Source organism: Rhinolophus hipposideros, assembly GCF_964194185.1.
Source record: "Rhinolophus hipposideros genome assembly, chromosome: 8".
In the NCBI taxonomy this organism is placed as follows: Eukaryota; Metazoa; Chordata; class Mammalia; order Chiroptera; family Rhinolophidae; genus Rhinolophus; species Rhinolophus hipposideros.
The window spans coordinates 44,651,983-44,676,534 of NC_138054.1; the positions used below are offsets into that span (position 1 = coordinate 44,651,983).

Below are 24,552 nucleotides of genomic sequence, written 5' to 3' on the forward strand. Positions count from 1 at the left end.
TACCAATGAAGTAATTTGTCATGTGGGCCCGTTCCATCCCCAGCAAACCCCAAAGGAAACTGAGGCAATCTGTCTGATAAGTTCCCACCTTCCCCTAAGGGAAACTAACCTTGCCTGAAACAATCCTTTCTTTTCTTTTGCTTAACCCTTTCTTTTCTTTTGTTGTCCTGACTAGTTTCTGCCTATATAAGCCTTCCATATTTTACAGCTTCTTGGAGCAACTCTCTATTTGCGAGATGGGATGATGTCTGACTTAGGAATTGCTCAGTAAAGCCAACTGGATCTTCAAATGTGAATATTGGTTCTTTAACAGTTCTAACAGCTAAGCATTCTCCTTAGGAGGAAGATATTTTTTTATTGTTTTATTGTAGAAATGAAATTATAAGCTTAAAATATATTATTCTAGTACCCAACAAAGTGATATGTAATTAAAAATAAATTATTATAATCTCGTTTCCTGTTATTTTGTTGCTGTTTTGTTAAAAATGAAAAGAGCCCCTTCACTTTCAGGCAGATTACCCATTCAATATAATGAAAGAAATATATGTCTGAATTTAGAATAATAATGTATTGTTATTATCATTATATTATTATTTATACAATACTGTGCTGAAGTATACTATACCACATTACAATATTATAATAGTCATATTATTATTATATTATAGTTATATTATAATAGTATAATATATAGCTATGTTATTTTTAGAATAAGTAGATTTGTTTTTGTTCTTTACAAATCACCAGAATTGGGCCCTGCAATGGCTAGCATTACATGCACACTCTTCAGAGAAGGGAGATAATATTAGGAGCACACACTCTTTTCTATACAGTATTTTACTTTTCTTTTATAAGAGACCTAATATAGTTAGTTACAGGGAACATCACATTTTTAAGGCTAACGTTGAAGGGAGAAAAAAAGAACCTTTTGGTTATAATAGAGGTGAACACACCATGTGCAGTAATGCTTCTAATAAGTGTTTATCACTCTGCTGACACTGCACTATTTAATAACTGGTGCTACAGCACTCGAGCCATCGCTGCACAGTAAATGCCAGATTTGTATGCCAAGCCCTACAACTCCCAGCTTCACATCTCAATTGTAATTAAATGAGACAGCCTAATGCAAATGTTTCAATGTTCATTAAAATTAACCTGTTGAAACCAGAGGGCACAATGGGCACTCATGATTATACTAAAGGTTAAGGTTTAGATTTAGGTTTCCCACTACTGCATAAATGAAAAATTCAGCGGATTTGAAATGTCAAAAATACTTTGAAATAGATACTGAATTGGCTAAGAACTTGAACTCTGTCTCATGGTTAATGGTCTCGGTGTTTTTCTGATTGATTACTAGTAATCATTGATTATTTACTATCAATAATATTCTAGGAGCTAATTAAGTACAGGTACTGCACATCAAATAAATTTGATAAGCACTAATCCAAGCAAGAATCATGGTCAGGTTGCATTATAAGCTTGAAAGAAATTTATATAGCAGAGTCTGTTCATAATTTTAGGAAGAATTTCACCACCGCCATCCTTAGCGAGTGAGAATCTACTCTATTTTGAAAGTCACCAGTATCTTCAGAAAATGCATTAGGATTTTTTGTCACTTCTTGCAGGTGCCACCCTAAAGCACTAAAGTTGAAGTGCGTTCCACAAAACATGAGACCATACACTCAACATTGGAATTGTAAGATCTGGGTGGAACAAGGGTTTTCTTTGCAAGTGAGCGCTGTTAAGTCACTTAAATTTAAAGGCAGAGCTTTAAAATAGAGACATGAAGGCCTTTCAGAAACAAGAGGGCAAACAGAATTCCTAACAGGAGACTAAGGCCTTCTGGGTAGGCAGATTGTGTGGGTTCTGGGATACAATGTATTCGAATAAGGCTCCTAGAAAAACTTGTCATTGAGGGGCAACCATCCAAACCAGGTTTAAATATAATCAGAGACGTGATATGACAGAAGTGTCCAGATTGTACTGTGGGAGCCTGGAGAAGGGGCATTCAGAACAATCTGGGATTTCATGGAAGCCTTCCAATCCGGTGATCAGTTAGTGCCTTGGATGCCCCTAGCATTTTATACATTTTCTGAAATTTTAATTGAATTTTGTTTAACAAAACCAAGATTCCTTGTTTTTCCCATATGTGCATTTTACGTTAAGGTCTGTAAAAAGGAAAACAAACAAACAAACAAAAAAACAACACACACACACACACATAGCAGAGCCTTATGGATCACTATAATATTTTCATTGTTCTTTTTACATCTACTTCCCCTCTAAATCCCTCAAATTCTACAGGGAATGGGAAAGAATAGGTAAGTGTGGACCTGCTTGGCCTGGGTGGTGCTGGTAAGAGAAAGAAGCCCTGTAGCTATAATGTAGCCAATGGGCTAGATGGGGCTACCCTTCTGCCTCTCTCTGCCCTAGATATCCTGTTTTGAGTCTCTTTTAGATCATAGACTCTTGACCATCATGTTGAGAAATGAAAAGTCTTGCTTCAAATGTCTACACGTATTTGCATTAGTCAATCATTTTTCCTCGTTACCCCAATAATTCATACTCAACATTTCTGAAGCATTTTTTAAACAGAAATGAAGTCATAAATTAAGCAGGCCCCCAGATAGCACATCTTTCTTATAAAACTCTCTATTATAGCGATTACTTCTTTATTCTTTATAATGATTCTGTTAAGTGTGTATCATTATCCTCTTTCATAGATGAAAAAACTGACTTTGAAGTCAGGTATCATGCATTCATTCACTGAACAAGTGAAGAGCTTCTATTTTCCAGGCACTATGGTGCTAGTGACATAGCTTGCTATCAAAGACCTCAGTCTCAGTAGAAACAAAGCTGTGTGTTCACCAGACCATTTCCTTTTCCTGCATATACAATAAGTCTGTATTTCTCTGACTCCTACCTCTCACTGCAGCTAGATTGGGGCCATCTGACTAAAATTTGGCCAATGATTGGTGAAAGTAATAGAAGCTACTTCTGGCCCTGGGAAAAAAATCACCTCATTTGATCTTTTGGTTCTCTCTTCCCCTGAGTAGGCTGCATAGATCTACTTGACATAACTATAATAGAGGCAGGCCTTCCAATCTGCACTCTACTGTGACATGAGGGAGAAACAAACTTACTTTGTTAAACTGATGATATTTGGGGTTTAATTTGTTTCCACAGTATGTCTATTTCTTGTCTAAAACAAAGTTTCATGGGCAAGACAGACACTCGACAATTGAATACAAAAAACAAAAATGCTTTGAGGGAAACACAGTACATTGCACTAGAATAATGGAAGAGACCTATTAGAGCATACTGGATCATGGTTCAGAAATGTTCCCTTCACACCCCCCACATTTCCAAGGGAGTAGCACACTGTTGACCCTAGATTTGGCTTTACGACTTGCTTTGGACAATAGAACAAATGGAAATAATGGACTGTTCTGAGCCTAGTACTTAAAAGGCCTTGCATATTTCTGCTCAGATAGTTACACCTCTGTCGTGCATGGGCTATGAAATGAATATGCCCAGATTAGTCCATGGTCCTAGAAGGAAGATGAGATATATATGGAACAGAGTTGGACAGCAGAAGCACCGTAAATCAGCTAACTTCCCGACATGAACAAGACCAGATGAGATCAGCAGAGCCACAGAGAGAGGCCCAGGGGTTTGAAAAGCCCCCAACCAGTCCCCAGACATTTGGGCTGAATAAATACTCATTTTTGCATGCCACTGAGATTTTGTTTGTGTTTGTTATGCAGCATTATTTTATTACTAGCTAACTGATACATCTTCTCAGATAAGGTGGTCAGGGAAAGCCTCACTAAGAAGGTAACATTGAAGTAGACACCTAGAAATGAGAGAGAGCTATCTATGTAAGTACCTAATAATAAAATTCTAGAGAGAAGAAACAACAACATCCAAAAAGACTCTAAGATATGGGCATATTCTGAGGAACTAAATGATGGCAAGTATGCCTCAGCCTAAGCAGCATGAAGGAGAGTAGTCCCAGAATGGATTGGAAAGTTAAGCAGGTAACAGATCAGACCTGTAGGTCCTGGTAGGAAGTTAATTTTTTAAATTTCCAAGATCCACAAGAGACTTTAGAATGTCCATTTAAAGCTAGCTTAGAAGGGGAAAATGAGTTGGAAGAGAGGACAAGGAACACTTACTTGACTTGAAAACGCACTTATATAGAAAGCATTGTTTATGCTTTAATTTTACGCTATATACATAAAATAATGCAGGTGCACTTTGATCCTATGTGGGAGAGACTTGAACACGGTTTGGTTAAGTACCTCATCTTCGCTCTTTCTTTCTGACTTCTATCACTGTCTTCTCTCCCAAATAAAGCTGAAATTATTTTAAGTTAGCTGCCGAGAAAAAAAAAATGCATGAAGGATACAGTTCTATTAAAATATATCCTTAAAAGAAATTCTAAGAAGGAACAATATCATACATATGGTGGCTCTGAGGTGTTGATGGAGATCAGAGGCCCTTCCACATTTTCCCCTGAGACCGCTACTACTTGGGAGGCCAGACATGACAGATAAGAGCAGAAGGCCCGGGAAGCTCTGCCCCACTTCACAGAACACTTTGCTGATCTCTCCACTTACTTTCATTGGCCTAATAATATATATAATTTATTTTACCCAGGGGTAGCTTTATGGCACCACTACCCTCTTATATCACTTCATAGAACCATGTGGTCCAGAAAAGTATGTCATACACAGTCACGGAAACAAGAGAATCATAATCAGGCCATTGTGACTAAATTTCACTGGCATGTCACCTTGGCCTAGCTGGGTCTTTACTGCTTTTTGTCAGTTCTAAAGCAATAGTCTACCTCTCAACAGCCTCTAGGACTCTAACTGTACCTACCTCCAAGACTATAACATAGTCTAGAGATGACTTCCTAAAACATTTATATCATGCATGTTTGACTCAGGGGAAGAAGGGCAAAGAAAAGGAGAATTAACATTTATTGGGTGCATATTTCATTTCAGACATTATTCTAGGTGATTAGAGATGGTATTTCTCTAAGGTTGGTTTCACCCCACAACAGATTCTGCCTAACACAAAGATTTGAGAAGAAATACTTTGTTTGGGAGTCAGTACTAGGAAACACCAGTGGAAGAGCAAGGAAGTGAAACAGGGAAGGGAAGGAGGCCTGTAAGGGGTGTGTAATGAAGTAATTACCACTCTGGGCAACTAAAGCTTTATCCTACTGGGAACTCTGAGATTCAGTGTGCAGTATAGCTCAGGGTAAGCGGCTGGAGTCAGGAGGAAGGTGGGCAACTTATTGTCCACTCCCATCTGTCAACAACTGAGGTTGCATTTGGAGACATTAATTTCTCTGACTTCAGGTTGCACTGAACACAAGCTGAAAGAATGTTCTCAGGAGAATGTGACAGGGCTTGCTCTTAGATGTCATGGGAACATACCAGATGTTAAGGGTCAAGAGGACATGAGAGGGCCCTCAACAGCTACAGATCCGTTTTCTCACTTACTTCTCTTTAATGTCACTGTTTTAGGGAGGCTTTCTCTGACCACTGAATTTAAAGAAACATATCCCAGTTTTCTATCACTTGATCCTTTCTTTCTGAGTCCTATCACAACTGTTCACTATTAACTTGTTCCTTTTCTTATATATTTTCTGTATTTGTCCCTAGACTGTGAGCATAATGAGATCAACACTAAGTTTCATTTGTTCACCAACATCTAGTAAAAACTAGGAGCCCAGTATTTTTGGAATCAGTGAAGAAATGATAGCCCTACGAGTTAGGCAGTGGGATCTTCATTACAATATGTGACTACTGAGGCTATATTGATGGTGCCAGGATCAATCCAGGATGGTATGACATGAAATCCCATATTTTTCACTACACTGTGATACTGACACCATGCTGTTTTCTATTTCCTGCCTCAGAAAACTCAATTATTTCCTGTTTCCTACATCATTAAATCTAAACTCCTCTGCCTGACTTTCATTCCTTCTATAATCTGGCTAGTCAGATTAGTCTTGCATCTTAAAAAACTTAGTGCACAAATACATACATAAAAAAGATAACTGAAAAGCTTAAAACCATGTGTGAAAATGACTTGCAGGTTGCTTATTGTCAATAATTAGTCTAATATAAGAAAACAGTGTGATCTGACCACTAACAAAACCAATGTGAAAGGCTAAATGAATATAAATATAATTTCTAGAGCAGTCAGAGCGGTGGGTCGGAGTAATGATAAATTCGAGATTCTGTTTCTGAGCCCAGAATGACTGGAAATCAGAGTAACTGATGATAGAACAGCAAAATTCCTTTATCCATGCATAGGTGAGTGATTTTGTTTCACATGGCTGAGCCTGTGAACAAAAAAACATACAACTATACAAGCAAAATGGAACCTAAAAGGATGAAGTCAGAAACAAAAGAATAAAAATCAATGTATTCCTACTTATATTTATTAAGGATGTGTAGATGCTTTTATTTACATTATTTCACTTAAGCCTTAGGTAATTTATCATGACTGTAAGGCCTCATAAAAGCATTAAAAAATAGCATTCTGTTATGCAGTAAAGAAATTACTGGAAAAAAAAAAAAAGCTGCAGCCTGAGTACTAGGTTGAAAATTCACATAAGAAATAATTAGGTAATAATAAGACCATGTGTTTTTGGAGGGAAGATGTGGTAGAACATATTGATTGATCAAAAATATTTGCAGCATTTCTCAATATTGTCAGGCTCCTCCTTATGGGTGTTTCTTCCTACAGGAGGATCATACTTCCTGCCCCAATGATGTTAGCCCAGGTCATGTGACTCACTTTGGATAATGGAAGACAAGTCAGGAGAAGCTTTAAGCCAGCCTATGCTTCTACTACTAGTGCTCTTTGACTTCTGTTGTAAATCCTAGATATGGACTTCATTTCCTTTCTAGATTCTGGAACAAAGAGAAGTTGGAGCAGAATCTCAGCCAATATGTAGCAGACATGCAATGGTATGTAAACAAACTTTGTTGTAACACTAAGGTTTAATGTTGTTTATCATTGCAATGGGGAAAGTTACATAAAGAGTGGGTTAAAGTGTTTAATTCTGGGAATACTTACAAATTAAAAATTGAGATCATGAACAAAATCACTTTCCATTCATAATTTTAAGTTTAATGTAACAAAATGTTGTAAGTGGTATTAAAAGTGTTGATAATATTTGAAAGAATTTGACGTGTTATGGCAAAAGGGCATGTGATTCCAAATGAAATGAAAAATGACTTACTGAGCTATGAGGTTAAGTGGAAATGCATAGAATTTCATTTAGTTGATTAATAATAGCATTGTAATACTTGTGAGAGCTTGAAATTTACTACACTTATACATTTAATTTATTAGATGTTCAAGAGTGGTGCAATTCCTTGAGAAGGTTTTACTTGTCACATCAGGTCATAAAATATCTAATCAAGAAGATAAATGTATTTGATTTATGAAGAAAATGGAAATGTTTTTAAAAACTTAATAGTTTTTGAATAATAAAGTTTTAAAGTGATTTGAAAAACTTACCAAATTTATAAATAGAATAAGATTTGTATGTTTAACTTTTTAAAAATATGAAAAAGTATGTTAAAGTTAAAAATATTAACTTTTACAAAATAAAAATTAATTTAAAATTGCAAATAACCATAAACAGTCTTTACTTTGCACAAAAGCCATTATGTAACATTAAAAACTCGATGAGTCATTATGAAGTAGTAATATATTTCTCATTTTATAGAGGAGAAATGGAGGCTCAGGAAAATTAAAGTTGCCCAAAGCCAAAATTATGATAATTTACTCAATTTAGCAATTCTACAATTTGCAAAATGGTTTTCAAATGCTCATAAAATGTACTTTATTCTCTTTTTTGCCTTTACAATTTTAACGTATATTCATTAATAAAAGTTTTCTAAATTATCAAATACAAATAAGGTCTTAGGTATTATAGATATTTGTATATTGGAAGAAATTACTCCCCAGTTGATATTTCTTTTGAAAAAGTTTTGCTTTTCCAAGTGGACAAATTATTCCTTAAAATGAGAAGATATTTATTTTACATAAAGTCCCTAAGAAAAAATGAGTAAATAAACTGTGCACATAGTAGTAGCAAGTGCTCGGTAAGTACTCACTGAACTAATGGATAAAGTGCACAAAACATAGACATTTTATTTTTTTCCCTTTTCTTTATCTCTTTCATAAAAGTATTTGAGGAGGCTTATAATAAAAGGTAGGTACAAAATAGTTTTAAAGAAAAAAATAGAACCATAAAAAGGAAGAAAAAAAAAGAAAAGATCTTATTATAAGACTAATAGGTTTACCGTGCCTTCCCATTGAATGCATCTTTTTGCTTCCTGGAAGAGAGGCAACAAGAGAAAAGATAACCCACAAATATTCTTAATCTTCTTCAAGGAGGCACATTAAATCTGATGCAAAATTCTTAAAGATGTTTAATTTCTTGATATATGTATCTCATAACCTAGACTACCTGTAAACACTGACCTAATCCTTTAGTTCTTTAAGTTTAGAAAGGAAATGGAAGATAGTTCAATAAAATAGAGGGATTAAGTGCATGTTTATCTATGTCTATCTATCATCTATCTATCTGTCTGTCTGTCTATCTATCTATCTATCTATCCATCCTCGTATGTTGACACCCTTGTATTATGAAACATTTATGTTAGTTAAAGCGCAAGGCTCCAACTGAAGTTAAAATATGTTAACATACACATTATATACATGCTATATACATACACACATTCACGAACATATATTTATACAATTTGGGGAATTTAAAGCAACAATTACATAATCTACTGAAGGATTTTTATAAACCAGAGATTTAAATTTATTCCTGGAATAGATATGCAGATATGTAACTAGTGGGATAGCATAAAGAACTCTAAAGTTATCCCGTTCTTGGATAAACTAGCTAACGAGTGCAATTGAAGAATAAAAAATAACCTCCTCCTCAATTCTCATAGCCCCATCCAAAAATGTATCTGAAACACTCAGATTTAATATTGAAATATAAAAACAGAACACAAATTTTATGAAAAAAAGTAAAACAAGATTTGTCTTTGCCTTGAAACATTAAACAATTAGATAAAGTACTTATCTATTGTTTAACCACTTATCTTAAAAAATTACGCCAGGAAAGGTTCAGTTCTGGGAGAATTTTCAAGATAAAATAAATCGGGACAGGCAAAAATGAAAGGTCGTGTGTGAATCTGAGGTAAGACTCATTTAAAAGTTTTAGTGTTTTCAGACTATTCCAGGATCGCAGAAGAATATAAAAGCATTAAATAACTGAAGGCTGCAGTCTATGCAGATGGATCAGTGAGCCAGGGAATGGGCCACCTCATGAACTTGCTTAACGACTGTGTAGATAATACATAACACCAGAAATATAAATCATGTCTATGTAATAAACACTGCAATTGATCCTAGGAGAGGAAAACATGTCTGGATAATGGCTTGTCATAAAACTGCTCACCCTTTCCTGACTCATTGATTTAAAAAAACAACAACAAAAAGGCATTGTGGCTATTCAGTACATATGATACTGTGCCTAAAATACTGTCCACATTTCACCTATCATCAAAAATATGTATCTCAATAATGAGTTTCTGAAACACTATAATTATATATTCAATCAAAACTCATTTTTGCCTCCTTTATATACTTTAAGTTCACATCTCAATCGCACTGAGTTTTGATTGTATCCTTCATTATATACTGTGGTTCTTAAAAGTTAGTAAATACAGCCTTTGAGTCAAGAATGAAAGAGTGAGGTTTAAAGAGTTTCTTTTCCCTTTTTCCTGTTCCCAATTAATTTTATAACAAGTTTAGTTAAGATTTTGGCTGAATGGGACAAAAGTCTGAAAAACAAACCCTTAGAAAAGCTTAAAAATCATTTGGTGGTTGAGGATGCAGGAACGATTGTTCCACCATGGATTATTCCTGGTAATACTGTCTAGCCAAAGTATTGTTAAGAACAAGATGTCAGCAAAAATGTGCTGATCACAAAAGCTGTCATGTTTACTGTCATCTGCAGTGCTAGGCTCCAAAAGAGAGCAGTGAGAACTGATGCACTTTATGAGGTGTTCTATCTTGTCTGACAGGAAACTGATAGGCATGTGACATATCCATACTATAGCTGAAAATATGTTCTTGATTAAACGTGGTGTGTGGTGACCTGTCAGCACACAGGTGACATTATTCACTCTTCAGACATACAGCCAAATAGCATAACAAGTCACATACTTTTGCTTTTAAAATTTAAAATTAAAAAGTTGCAGAGTTGTACACCTGAAACCTATGTACATAACTTTACTAACAATTGTCGCCCCCAATAAACTTTAATTTAAAAACAATTAAATTTTTTAAAAAAGTATTTCACTTTGGTTTTGACAGCAGAATGTTCAAACCCACACAAAATAAAACAATACAATGCCTGATTTTTGGACATTTGTTATAAAAATGTAAATGAACTTAAACACAGAATTTATAAGTTATTGATGCAATAACTTTCTGTACATCATACCACATGGACCCACCATCAAGTCAAACAATGAAAACAGATAAAATGCAATCTCTCCTCCTACCTATACAATACTGGAGACACTTTTAAAATCTTTGAGTACCAATATCCTCTGTGTACTAATTTGGAAGCAAATGCAGCCAACTCTTTCTAAAATAGCATGCTCCAATTAAATGGTTTTCTTTAAAAACAAACAAAAAAAAAACAGAGAATCTTCCAAAGGGGCTAGAATACATTCCTTGCGTTCAGGACGTTTATTACATAGAAGCACTCATTTATTCTACATATAAAAACAGCCTCACAAGGAGCAGAGTTTTAGTTGTTAATGGGGCTCTCAGTAAACTCCAAGGAACATGAATTCATAAATGCACCACTGGCTTCAACATGCTTTCAATGTAAGGACTCCTTTTCATTTAGTATGGATGATACAACAACAAAAATTGAAGTGTATGTATTTTTTTAATGAAGATGTCTTCTACTATTCATTCACTCAATGAGCAAGTATTTAACAAGCATCTCCAAGTACTAGGCACTGGGCTCAGCCCTGCAGGTGTCACAGAGACACAGATTCTGTCTCCACAGCACTACGTCTCTCATGAAGCAAAATTCATAACAGGATGTTTTATTAATAGTATTTCTGCTTTCTATGGGTGGGGGCTATTTTATACTAACTTTATTCCAGTGAGCCTGAAATATTTAAAATGCATACATTTCCTAACTAATAAGTTGTCCTTTTCATGCACTTCTTTGTTCCTTTATTTACAACAGCTGATTTAACAATTTATAGAGGAAGTTTCTTGAGGCTTGGTCTATATCTTTTATCCACCACTTTAAAGCCACAAGTACAGTTTTACTTACCATAATTAAAAAAACAAAAACCTAAACCTTGACCCTACTGCAAATCACTTGTGGTTTTGCAGCTAGGGCTGCAGTGGGTCAGAAGTCAAGGACGCCAGAGGTTAATGACAGAGAGGCAGCCACAGTGGGGTATGGGAGGACCGCATACTCCAAACTAGAATGGACACCTCCTGGGAAGTTGTCTGGATAACAAGGATTTCTTCTTCCTGGCAATGGCCTTAATATACAACACTACATGACCCTACAATGACCCTGGATTTGGCACACTAAAAAAAAAAAAGAAAAAAAAATGACTCAAACTGGCTGGGCAAATTATCTCTCTGCTGAGAAATAAAAGTTGAAGTAGGGAAATACTGATTTCAAATTTTTGGAACTGAGTCACTTTAGTGGTGTGAGAGAGACCAGCTATGGACTCCTATTGCTGAGTTCTTTAGAATTTTCTAGGTCTTTATCCCTTTCTTCCTCTTTATTCCTCTCTTCCCCCCGTGGCTTGAGTGAGGAAGTTGAATGTATTGCCAGCTCCTAGATAACTTTTGTAGGGGCTACCATTGCTACTCTGTGAAGTAGCAGAACCAGTCTCACAGGTGATACAGAAGGCTTTCATGGCCTCACTCACTGGTGTATTCTGGTTTACCATTCAGTGCTGTGAGGACAACACATGACGATGCCAGGTTAATGTGGGTTTCTGCTAGGCCGACAGAAGAACTGGATATACTCACAAGTATGACAGGATGTTCGAATAGAGACTTCCAAAAGGCAGCAAGATGCCATAGATATCATAGTTCAAAGCCAGGATGATGTATGCAGAATTTACAAAGGAATAGTAATAGCAAATAATTATATAGTATTTGCCACATGCCAGGAATCATTCCAAGAGCTTTACACGTAGTAACTAATTTAATCCTTACCATTATTGTCTTCAATGAGTCAACTGGAGCACAGAGAGTTTAAGCAACCTGCCTGCATCATACACCTAGTAAATAGTAAAGCTGTCACTCAAACACAGGCAGCTTGCCTCCAGGATCTGTATTCTCCTGTCTGTTCTGTGCCAGTGAAGCTTGTGTGCTTTTGGATCCCTCAGCCTGATTAATGATTTAAAAGGGATCGAAGTGTTGAAGGAGGAGAAGTGGTGATGGGATTTCATTGGCGTTGCTGTAGCATGACGGCTCTTCCCATCTATCTGTAAGGAATTCCTAGTGCTACTTCCTTCACTTCAGGCTTGGTAGGAGAGGTCTCCATGGAACCCTTCAGAGAACTTGAACTATTTTCCTACAGTTGAAACAACGGAAGACTGGTGCTTCCCTTGTGCTTAGAGGGTGAATGCAGCTCATGCAACAGGGTGTGGGAGGCTACATGACAGCGTTGGGATCTGTCTACACGCCCAAAGTTTGCCTGAGCAAGGGAGGTGTGAGTGCTCCGGTGCATTAGAAGTAGGGCACACAAAGGAGAGAACTCAGGTGGGGTCATCTTAGGTCCTGCCCAATACAGTTGCCTCGAGGGGCAGATGAACCCACAAGAGAGAACATGAAGGTAAACATTGGCTTCCTAAGAGCTGCAGAAAGTGTTGCAATGACATTCAGGAAGGAGATGTATCTGCAGAGGCCGGGGAGAGGTTCTGCCAGAGAAGGGATTCTCCAAAGAGAAGCCATAAAACTCACTCCTCAAATAGTTACTTTGAATGTCTCTTTAGAAAGAATAAAGCCCTCCAGCCACAGGCACATGAGAGCTTCCCTGTCCCTTCAAGTTTCTCCAGATCCTTCCTTGATTTGAGGGGATCTGAAACAGTTGCTTGAAAGTCAGAGAGAAAGTGAAGCTGGTGGGAGCGAAAAGGCTCTGACCACACCTTCTCACGTAAAGTCAGACAGGTGTGGAGGTGAGGAAAGAAAAGTCTTACATTTAAATAAAGATTAAAGTGTTGAACAATAATTTAGATTGACATAATCTAATGACAAAATTGAGGCTGTTTTGTGACTTACAACAATCACAGGGCTGTCTATTTCCTAAGAGGCGGTCAGTGATATCAGGGGTAGGAGAAGATTATTATTTCCCTTTAAATGGACAGAGGGAGACAAAAATATAGTTCCCTATCAATTAGGTCTCAATAAAATATGGTTGTTCAACATTTTACTTATACAAAGATGTCTAGAATAGAAGTAGAATGTAATGAGTTTGGTTGTAGGGATAAGAAAGAGTACTAGAAATTTTGTGCACTTTTCTGAATATTCCTGGGGAGCCGAAAAACAAAAGAAGAACAAGATGGGATTCTCAAATTATGGAAGGCATCTTGCTAATTTAGTTAATGGCTGCTCTGGATAGAGCCTTTTCTTTCTGGGGCATGGTTTGGAAGTCATTCTGGATCAAGTCTTTTGGCAGGGGGTCATTTCGTCAGGCACCAGAGAGGTGACCTCAGTATAAGAAAGTACCAAGGGTTGAAAACTAACTTAAATTAGCATAGGACAATCTTCATGGAGTTATGGTGCTTCATGGACATGAATGTTTTACCAGAAGCTTTTTGGGTTGGTCTTTCATCCCGGAGCAGGTATTGTAGACATTTATATGCAGTCACTTCATGGCAGACTGAACCCACAAAAACTGCCAGAGCTGTTTCATGATTATAAATGCCATGGTAGGTAGTCTTGCAGGAGGGGAATTCTTGTAGAAGTCTTACTTCTAAGGATTCCATGAAGAGGCATTTTCCTTAAACTTCCTGGGCTCTTGACCCATTCTTTTCTCCATGGATGTGGAAGGAGTTATCTGATTGGTTAGTTCGGAACTGAGCACAGTTGCAGAGCTCAGATCCTTTTCCTCTCTTCCTTCGGGAGCCCGTCTGGGACATCTGCTTTTGCCCACCAAGGCCTTGGCTGTACAGCAGCACGCCCCATAGTTATGATGCTAGATGGGCTAAATCTTAGGAAGATCAATGTAGCCATGCACTCAAGCCACATCCTCCAATATGTTTTATCAGTAATAAACACAAGTAGTCAAAAAAAGTAATAGGGTGCTTACTTGATCTTGGTAACTCAAACAACAGTTGGAGAAGTTTTTGTTGGAACCAGGGCATATGGCTTTGGGCTTTTAGCTTTAGCAAGTGAGCCATGCAGAATTTGACTTGAGAGTTGATGGTGGTTCACAGCAGATTTACTCCTAAGCAAGATGGAAATTTTTAACAACTTTTTACCAACACTGCTTTGATCCTGCTGACCTTAGTGGATACTGTTCACAGTGTTTGAGTTATGGCTGTATGAACTTGAACTTTAGGCTGAATCATCACAAAAGCACTATCCATGGCCTTATAATTCAGAGAACACTCATTGTGGATGTCCCAGCAGAACAGCAGTGAATTTCATTAATAAACAAATGAAAAGTAATAGGGAGCCCTCACAATGAAGACATTTCCCCATCTTAGGTGACACTGAAAGAGATAACAGAAGTCAGTGAAATTATTGTACACCTAAAGACTATGAAAAGAAACAACAAAGACTGTGTTTGGAGCACTTGGACTGTAAGAACTGAGTTAATGTCAGGTATCCAGACAGAAGTAGAGTGGTGTGAAAAAAAGGCATGTTTCAGTTTTATTACTGTAACAGAAGGCAGTAGAAAAATAAAAACAAAGTAAAGGAAAACTGGGTGCTTACTTGGGAGGAAAAGAGAGATTTGATTAGGATAAATATTGAGGTTTTATGGGATTAGATATGAACTTGAAAGTGGGATATGAAATAGAAAATGAGATATAAAATGGAAAATGGGATCTTGAAAGTCGAGAGAAACAAACATTAAAAAGAAATGAATAGACCCAGTTCTGACTAATCTTACAGAAAAGGCAGGAGATGTTTCAGCTTTACCAAGGCAAACAACCGTGACTGGAGCCTAAAGAAATCTAACCAAAGCAGAGAGACAGAATTTCAGAGGACAATCTAGAATAAATCCCTGAGAGAGGACAGAATCTGGGAAACTACTGATGATGTGGCCTTTTAAAGCTATGGAGAGAGCAGTGTAACAGCAACTGGGAACTACAACTTGATGAGTGGGGATGCCATGCCAAGATTTCACAAAATCTGAACAAAATTAAGGGTAGAAGGCAGAAAAACAACAAAATAATATTTAAAGCATTCTTAAGTGAATTTCAAAATGGTAAAAATCATTAGAGGTGAGGGTACAGGGATTTCCTTGACATTGAGAAACATTCCAGAAATTTATAGAATTAGTGTTTTAAAGGAAGATCCAGCAAAGAAAAAACATATTAGAGGAGACATATTGCAGGAAAAGGCAGCAGAACAATAAGAGATCAAGTCCAAGTTTGAGTCTGACGCTGATTTCAGAGGAAATTTCTTTCTCAGTGGGATTGTCTGATCCAGGAAGGTGGGGATGAATATGACTTGTTTGAATAGTGAGGCTTTTGAAAGACTCAGAACTTACTGTTTTCATATCTCTCATATGGGAGACCTCATGAGACAAAGTTTAGGAAAACCTGTTAGAAAAATATATATTTGTGTCCAAAAGCAAAAAACTGAAAAGTGATAAGTATTAGTAAATAGTACTAGTTTTATATTGTTAAAGAAAGAAATAGATCAACGAAAGGAACAACTTAAACTTTTAGAAATTCAGTTCAGACCCCCTGAAATAGGTTTTATAGGTTTAGCAAATAAAAATAAAGGAACTCTGATGGTTAATTTTATGTCAACTTGACTGGGCCACAGTGCCTAGATATGTGATCAAGCATTTTTCTGGATGTTTCTGTGAGGGTGTTTTGGGATGAGATTAATGTTTAAATTTTGGTAGACATTGAGTAAAGCACATTTCCCTCCATAACATGGGTGGGCCTCACCCAATCAGTTGAAGGTCTTTATAGAAAAAGACTGGCATCCTCCCAAGAAAAGGCATTTTGCCAGTAAATGGCCTATGGACTTGTAATGCAACACTAGCTCTTCCCTAGGTCTCCAGGCTGCTGATCTACCCTGCACATTTCAGGCTTACCAACCTCCATAAGCATGTGAGACAATTCTTTAATAAATCATATGTCTTGTCTTTGTTGGATCTTGCTTTAAAAAAGATATCGATATACACAGTTAGATAGATAGATCTCTCTCTCCACACACACACACACACATACACACACACACACGGATGACAAAAAATGTATACACATTTTAAGAAAGGAAAAAACTGTATTAATATATACTGATAACAAAAGATGAATACAGGTCACGTTTGACTTCTGCAATTACAAGAGGTGCTCATAGTGATTATCATCAGTGTCCAGAAACTTCTGATTACAGCAAACTACTGCTTGAGCACTGTTGACCAATGTGTCCACTTGTGTACATTTTTTTTTTGGCACCCCCGGTATGTTTTTCTGGAGAACCCTAATACAGCTAGCTACCCAATTAAATTTGAGTTTCAGGTAAAGAATGAATAAATTTTAGTATAAATATGCCCTAAATATAGTCTGAGATATACTTATACTAAAAATTTGCTTGTTGCTTACCTGAATTTAAATTTAACCAGGTGTCTTGTATTTTAATTGGTAACCTTTCCCTAAAAAAGCAGTAAACCAATAGAGGGAGATCAAATACAACAGGCCTATTTTACATCTGTAAAAAAACACACAAAAAAACCCCAAGTATGTTTATATATATATATAAAAGAAATTCTACTCAGGGCCTGACAATGTTGAAGAAAGCAAGTTTCTTGAAAGAGTACACACTTATCCTCACTGGGTCCCTGGAGGCACACATTTCTGAAGTAACAACAGCTGTTTTGGGTTAGTAACATGATGAGGTTAATTCTCCCGACGAGAAAAATAAGAATGACAGCAGTTGTATAGGCCTAAGCAATCCCACATGGCAATGGCCTCTAGGGTTACTCACCAGACTTTGTAGAAACCATGCCACTAGACAGACTCACAGTCAATCCATGGCTGGCATTCAAAGGGGAAACAGTTTCTCATCCCTTGTAATGCTAATGCTATTCTGGTCAGCTTTATTCTTCTGGCACTGCTGGGCTCTCAATCAAACCCTACTGGTGCCACCTGCCAGGGTAGGAAGGTGCTTTTCTGGGCTCCCTGGTGTTACTGAGTTACCTTCTGGGAAGGCTCAGAAGGCAATGGGCCTGGGTCTCCTTATGCCACTGGGTGGAAGGTACAGAGACACAGTTTCACTGTTGTCACCATTACTGTCACGTAGGTATGCCTGCCAGGGAAAACCGGGCTGGGAGGGCCTGGGGTCTCACTCCTGTGCTGCTGCAGGTGGATTAAACTGCCTGTCAGCTCAGATGGAATACAGAATGGATGTTGGGGCTCTCTGTAAGGTCTGTTGGGCTTCCCCTCTCCCATTCCTGTGAATTGAGAGAACAGGCTCTTCTTGTTTAGTAATAGTAGTAGTAGTAGTAGTAGGAGTAGTAGTAGTAGTAGTAGTAATAATAATAATAATAATAATAAATTATTAGTATTACTATTATTATTATGTCTTTTGACAGTGTCAGGCTGTCGGTCTCTCCAGTGCCCATATCTTCTTCTATATGGAAGATAAAAGAAAATGCAAGGAACACATCATGTTGTCTTTCCTCAAGTCCTGAAGTCCCAGCCAGTCTACATTCTTCTTTTAAGCTTTCAGAGTCCTTTTATTAGGTTGTAATACCATGCTCTGTTGAAGAATTTCTGGGCTGTTCAATAGCATTTTGAATAGAGGAACAGGGAAAGGTGAGCCCATGCTTTCTGTCCCATAATCAGAAATTTGTCCCTTCCTTCCTTCCTTCCTTCCTTCCTTCCTTCCTTCCTTCCTTCCTTCCTTCCTTCCTTCCTTCCTTCCTTCCTTCCTTCCTTCCTTCCTTCCTTCCTTCCTTCCTTCCTTCCTTCCTTCCTTCCTTCCTTCCTTCCTTCCTTCCTTCCTTCCTTCCTTCCTTCCTTCCTGACTTCATCTTTTTCTTCTTCACCTTCTTCACTTTCTTCTCCTTCTCCCATCCTTCTCCCTCTCCCTTTCTGTTTCTCTGTTTTTCTTTCCTTCCTTACTTTTTCTTAGTTTTTCTCCATCCCCCTCTTTCTTTTTCCTCAAGCAGATCCCTGCAGTGCACTTTTACTTTAAAAGTTAAGTAATTCATTTCTTCATTCAATCCGAAATATTTGTTAAATATCTCCTAACTCCCAGGCACTATGCAGGGAGCTGCTGACACAATAGTAAATAAAATATCTTGCTCTTCAAAGAGCTGATAATATAATTTTAAAATATTTGTCTGATGTATTTGGGTATAGATCTCATTTAACTGATTTGTATAGTACACTGTAAGACATTTTAATATGTAGTCAGATGTTTTTATAACTTTGAAAAATATATTCAATTAAAGCTTTGATGATTTTTTTCCCTGTAAATTGCTCTGATTTCTTTCTTAGAACAATTCATTATTCTTAACTTGGATTTCCATTCTTTATTTGTCCATATTTGTCATTATTTCCCTTCATACTTATTATCTGGTCATATTTCCTTTGTATTCATGGGTTTCCAGTATTTATTCCTCAAATTTGTTCCTTACTGTATTTTTACATTATTAATTCTTTTATTGACTCCAGGAGAGATTTTAAGTCTACTTTTGTGTTAGCTTTTTATAATTCCTTTCCTCATCAGTGTTCATTTTTATTTCTTTCCTTTACTTTTTGAAGTAAAAAATTGTTTTTTTCTGTATTGTTTATTTATTTATTTATAATTAATTTTTAAATTAAAGTTTATTGGAATAAAAGGCATTAGAATTGGAAATGAAGAAGCTAAATTATCACTTTTTGCAGATGACATGATGCTATATATAGAAAACCCTAAAGACTCCACCAAAAATAGAAACAATAAATGAATACAGTAAAGTAGCAGGCTACAAAATCAATGTACAAAAATCCATTGCATTCCTATATACTAATAATGAAATCTCAGAAAAAGAAATTAAAAAAACAATTCCTTTTGCAATTGCAACAAAAAGAATAAAATACTTAGGAATAAACTTAACCAAGGATGTGAAGGACCTATACACTGAAATCTATAAGACATTTTTAAAAGAAATTGAAAAAGACACACAAAAAACATGGAAAGACATTCTATGTTCATGGATTGGAAGAATCAACAGTGAAAATGGCTATATTATCCAAAGCAATATACAGATTTAATGCAATCCCTATCAAAATCCCAATGACATTTTGTAAAGAAATAGAACAAAAAATCATCAGATTTGTACAGAACCACAAAAGACCTTCAATAGCCAAAGCAATCTCAAGAAAAAAGAACAACACTGGAGGTATCACACTCCCTGACTTCAGCGTGTAGTACAGAACAACAATCAAAACGGCATGGTATTGTCAGAAAAACAGATACACAGAACAATGGAATAGAATTGAAAACCCAGAAATAAACCCACATAAATATGGATGTGTTGTTTATTTTGAAGCTATTTTATAGAGTACTCACCTTCTTGTGATTTTGAAAAGTTTAAACAACTTTCTAAGTTTTTCTTCTAGTTTCTGCACTCATTATTTCCCAAAAGTATATTCTTCATTTCCAGAATAATTTTTTTGTTCTCTGGTTCTATAACATTTAAAAGGTATATATTCTGTTCTTTTATCAGTGAATATGTTCAGAAATTAAAAGAACACAAAGGGCCAAGGAATAAAATGTGAGACGAAGCTTAAGGGGGAAAGAGTGGTTAGAGGCCAGACTATGCAATGTACTACTATAAACTACAGTAAGACTTATGTCTTTCTTGAATGGGGAATCACCATAGGATCATTTTAAGGTGAAAAGTGTTCAGAACTGTGTACAGGAAAGCTACTTACAGCAGTATCTGGTAGAATCTTAGAATCTGTGCAGAGGAGGTGATCTATGAACAGGTTCAAAACATATTCAAAAGTTGAAAATGAAGGCCTTGAAATCATAGTGGATGAGAGAGGACAAAGGAAAAGAAGGTATGAAAGATGACTCCTAGATTATGTCCTTTGAACTTAATTAAGAGCATCTAGCAATCAGACAAAAAAAAAACATGGAAAAAAGCTCAGGTTTTTAGAGAAAGATCATAGATTTGGTGAGTTTGAGTACTGTCAAAATATCCAAAAGCATGTGTCAAGTAGACATTTTGATATATGGAAAGAGGTCTGGGTTGGTGGGATCAATTTGTGAGTCATGTGATTATAGGAGTAATCGATGCTGTGGGTGTAATGAGACTGTCTGTGGAAAGAGTTTATTTAGAAGAAGACGACTTCAAACAGTTTTCAGAATTCTAATATGTAATGGCTGGCAAGAGAAAGTTGATCATGTAAAAGAATATGAAGAGAGATGGAGGAAAACCAGCAGAGTATTATGTTATGTTAGCCAAGACCTTAGAGGGTTTTCAAAAGTAGAAAATAATGAACTATTGATTTATGCTAAGAAGTAAAAAGAGCCCTGGGGGAGCGGGGAACCTGATAGATTTAGCAGAATTTAGGTCGGCAGAATTCTAAGATGGCCCCATGATATTACAGTCCTCAAGTGTTCAAGTCCTGTGTAATCCCCCTCCTCCCCTTGGATTGTCAGGACCTGGGACTTGCTTCTAGCCAACAGAATACCAGAAAAGTGATGGTGTAGTTAAGGCCCCAAATCAGTTGGTTGTAAATTAATCAAAAGTGAGATTATCTTGGCTGAGCCTGGCTTATGCAGGTGACATCCCTTAAAAGGAGGACAGGGCCCTCCCTGAGGGAGTCTCCTCCCTGGCTCAATGAAGGGAGAAGTCATATGGAGAAGGTAAGCCTAGCCAGGAACTGCAGGAGGCCTGTAAAACCTAAACGTGGCCTCTAGCTGGAAGTCAGCAGAAAGCAGGGCTCTTGGTCCTACAACCCAAAGAAACAGCCAAAGGAAGCGTGGAAGTAAATTCTTTCTCAGTTGAGCTTCCGACGAGACTTCCGCCTGGTACGACATTAACGCCGAGAACCCTGCTAAGCCTTGCCTGGACTCCTGACCCACAGACACTGCGAGATGATAAACAAGTGCTGTTTAAAGCCACTAGGTTAGTGGTAATTTGTTACACAGCAACATAAAGAGACCACTGGCGGTGTGAATGAACGCTGTTTCAGGAGAATACCGGGGTAGGAGTCAGATAGCATGAGTTTGGAGGAGTGAGTGGGGGTTAAGTAAATGGGGTGAGCGTAGATGACCTTTTAGAGAGGTTCACCTGTGAATAGAACAAGAATGTGGGTCTATGGCGGAAGGGGGCTGTGCTTTTTGAGAACAAAGATTTTATTTTTGTTTTCCAATTGGAAGAAACTTGAGCATGTCTGTCTTTTACAAGGAACAATTTCGTTTTACTGAAAGCTGCTTGGCTATGCTAGATGCAGCATAGTTAGATGTAATTCATGTGAAACAATTGGTTAAAAGTTGTGTGTGGTGACCTAATGTTGATCTTCACACTGAAATATTGGAAACGTAGTATAAAATGTTATGAAAGGAAGCATTATGAATGACGCTGTTTTGCAAAATCTTCCTGCAATATCTCTCAATGCAAGAAGGCTCTCCTTGCATCTGAAAGATCCTCTGTCTGAGTTAAGTTCTTTCAATTCTCAGCACAGGGAAGCCACTGCCATTTGTCTTTCTATGATGATTTTCTAAGGTGACAGTTTTCCTTGGGAGTTGACCAACGAGTCTTTGTCTATATCCCTTATTGAATTTGTAGAATGATAGGGAAAGAACTATGCCATTATGTACGACAAATTACTACCTAAAACGCATTACCTAACACTGCTGCAAGAATTTCAGCTTTCTGTCATTTGTTTAACACCTATTCCTTGCCACGCGTTATTGTTTCCAAAAATAATAGTGGTGACTTCTGTGAATTTTCCTTTCTGTGATCGGAAACATGGTTTTTTATCCTCACACATATGATTAGTTTGAAATAAGAACAATAATAACAAGTGAAAAGAAAGAGAGAGGAAAGAAAGAAAACTTTCTTCGTTCCAGGTTTTGTGTCAAGTAAACATCTCCCTTAATTCTCAAAACAATTCTACAAGATAAGCACTATTATTTTTCTCATTTTTCAGATAAGTAAACTGAGTCTTAGATTAAAAAAAAAATACCGGGAGTCCTGCAGCTGGTCACATTAAGTGTCACATTAGAGAATAAAGCCCTCCTGTGTTAATGTCTTAATTAACTAATTGGCTAAAATTAACTAATTACGTAATTAACTAAAGTTAGTGTCTTAATTAACTAATATAATAGGCTACTTGCATTCTGAAAAAAAGGCTTCTTTCTTAGGGAATTGACAGTGGTCTGTAACAGGACAAAAAGAACTGTTCATTGTACTAACAAGGAATAATTAAGACCGCTCTGGAAGAGAATAATATTTTATAGGTTTCTCATGTCTCATTATGTCTTTCCATGTTCTGTAACAGTCAATCCAGCTGTGTTTCTGTAGTAATATTTTAAAAATGGCCCTGACTGCCAAAGTGCAACTGATGAGGACCATCTTGTTATAACACAAGGATCACTTATATTATGTGTCTTGTATTAGACTCTGAAAAATGCCTATAACCATTAGTCTTTTGATCCAGGATGATTTGTTATCATCTGCAGCCAGTCATTTGACTTAAACTAGTGCTTTTCCTACTTGAGCTTACGTCAGAATCTGCTGTAGGGTTTACGTCAAAACACACAGGTTACTGGACCTGACTCTCAAGAGGTTTTTGATTCAGTAGATGTGAGTTTCAGCCCTTAAAATTTGCATTTCTAACACGTTCTCAGATGCTGCTGCTGGTTTGAAGACCACACTTTTAGAACCACTGGCCTACACCAGGTTTCAAAAACCTTTCTCTGTGAAGAATCAGAAAAATGCTTTTGGCTTTGTGAGCTATACATTCTGTGTCACAATTACTTAACTCTTCCTTTGTAGTGCAAAAGCAGCCATACACAATACCTAAATAAATAGAAGATGGCTGTATTTCAATCAAATTGTATTTACAAAAATAGGTGTCAGGCTGGACTGGGCAATATACTATACATAGCTGGTTGCCCTCTAGCCTAGACCAACTCAGTATAGAGGCCTGAAAAATTACTTTGTATAAGTTAAATAGCAACTCTGTGAGAATCAACTGTAGCTTTATTCACAAATATCCCTTCAAAGTTTTTAAATAAAGTTTGCAGAACTATACTAGCAACTAAGCTGGTTTTGTTGAACTATCAAACAGGAGAAACCACAACATTTTTGTATGATCTTATAGTTTTCATATCATAGTTTTTGTTTTAGAATACCTATGAACTCAATCTCCATTTTCAAATTTTAGTTTTAACTGGATATCATTTGGAGTGTTAGAAACTATAAATCTACCAATTAAAAGAAAACTAACACTACATGAATGACATAGATGCCAAATCAGGTTGTCTATTGACTTTATAATAAAACGGAACAAAACAAAAAACATTCTACTTGCCATGAGGGTATCCAGCTTCCATGTATTTGGTCTTTATTTAGAACAGTGTACTTCAAACTAATGTAAAATGTCAATGTAATTTTAAAAGTCTACTAAACTGTACCCTCCAGTAAACCCACTGCATTAGCTCTATCCTTATAAAATGGAAGTTCCTGGAAAAGGACAAAATTGAGATAAATTTTTGTCATAATGGTATGTGATTTACTTCCATGAAAATAATTACATGCAATTACCCTGAGGAAAGTTAGCATTATGGGACTGCTAAGAAACTTAAAATGCAAATATTATGCCAAACATTTCCAACAATGCTACAGACTAGAAATATTTAAAAATTATCTACACACAATTATATATTCTAACATTAAATAATATGAAGATGGAGTAAAATGAGCTTATGGTGGGATACATACCTTTCATTTTCAAAAATGTTTTCCAAAGTGGGATTAAATCAAATGTTTCTGCTTGTCCAATGAGTTTATATTTACCACTACATATTTATTCTTTAGTCTAATGTAGTGGTTTCCAAAGAGTCCTCAGTTTAAAAAATATATAAATTGAAAGAGCATTATGGTCAAAGGAAACTGAAAAATGTTGATTTTAAATACATTTCAAGAAAAATGTTTTAACTTCGGGACTCCTCAAAAACATTCATGTTCATGATATAAATATCTAAGAAAGATGTGTTAGATTGTACACAATTTTCCAATCT

General features: G+C 36.5%; 1 protein-coding gene across 9 annotated transcripts in view; it reads right to left on the reverse strand.

Moving 5' to 3' along the window:
• LRRC7 (leucine rich repeat containing 7) overlaps nucleotides 1–24,552 on the reverse strand; it is a 467,042-nt gene that overhangs the window by 330,174 nt on the left and 112,316 nt on the right. The window lies entirely within an intron of this gene.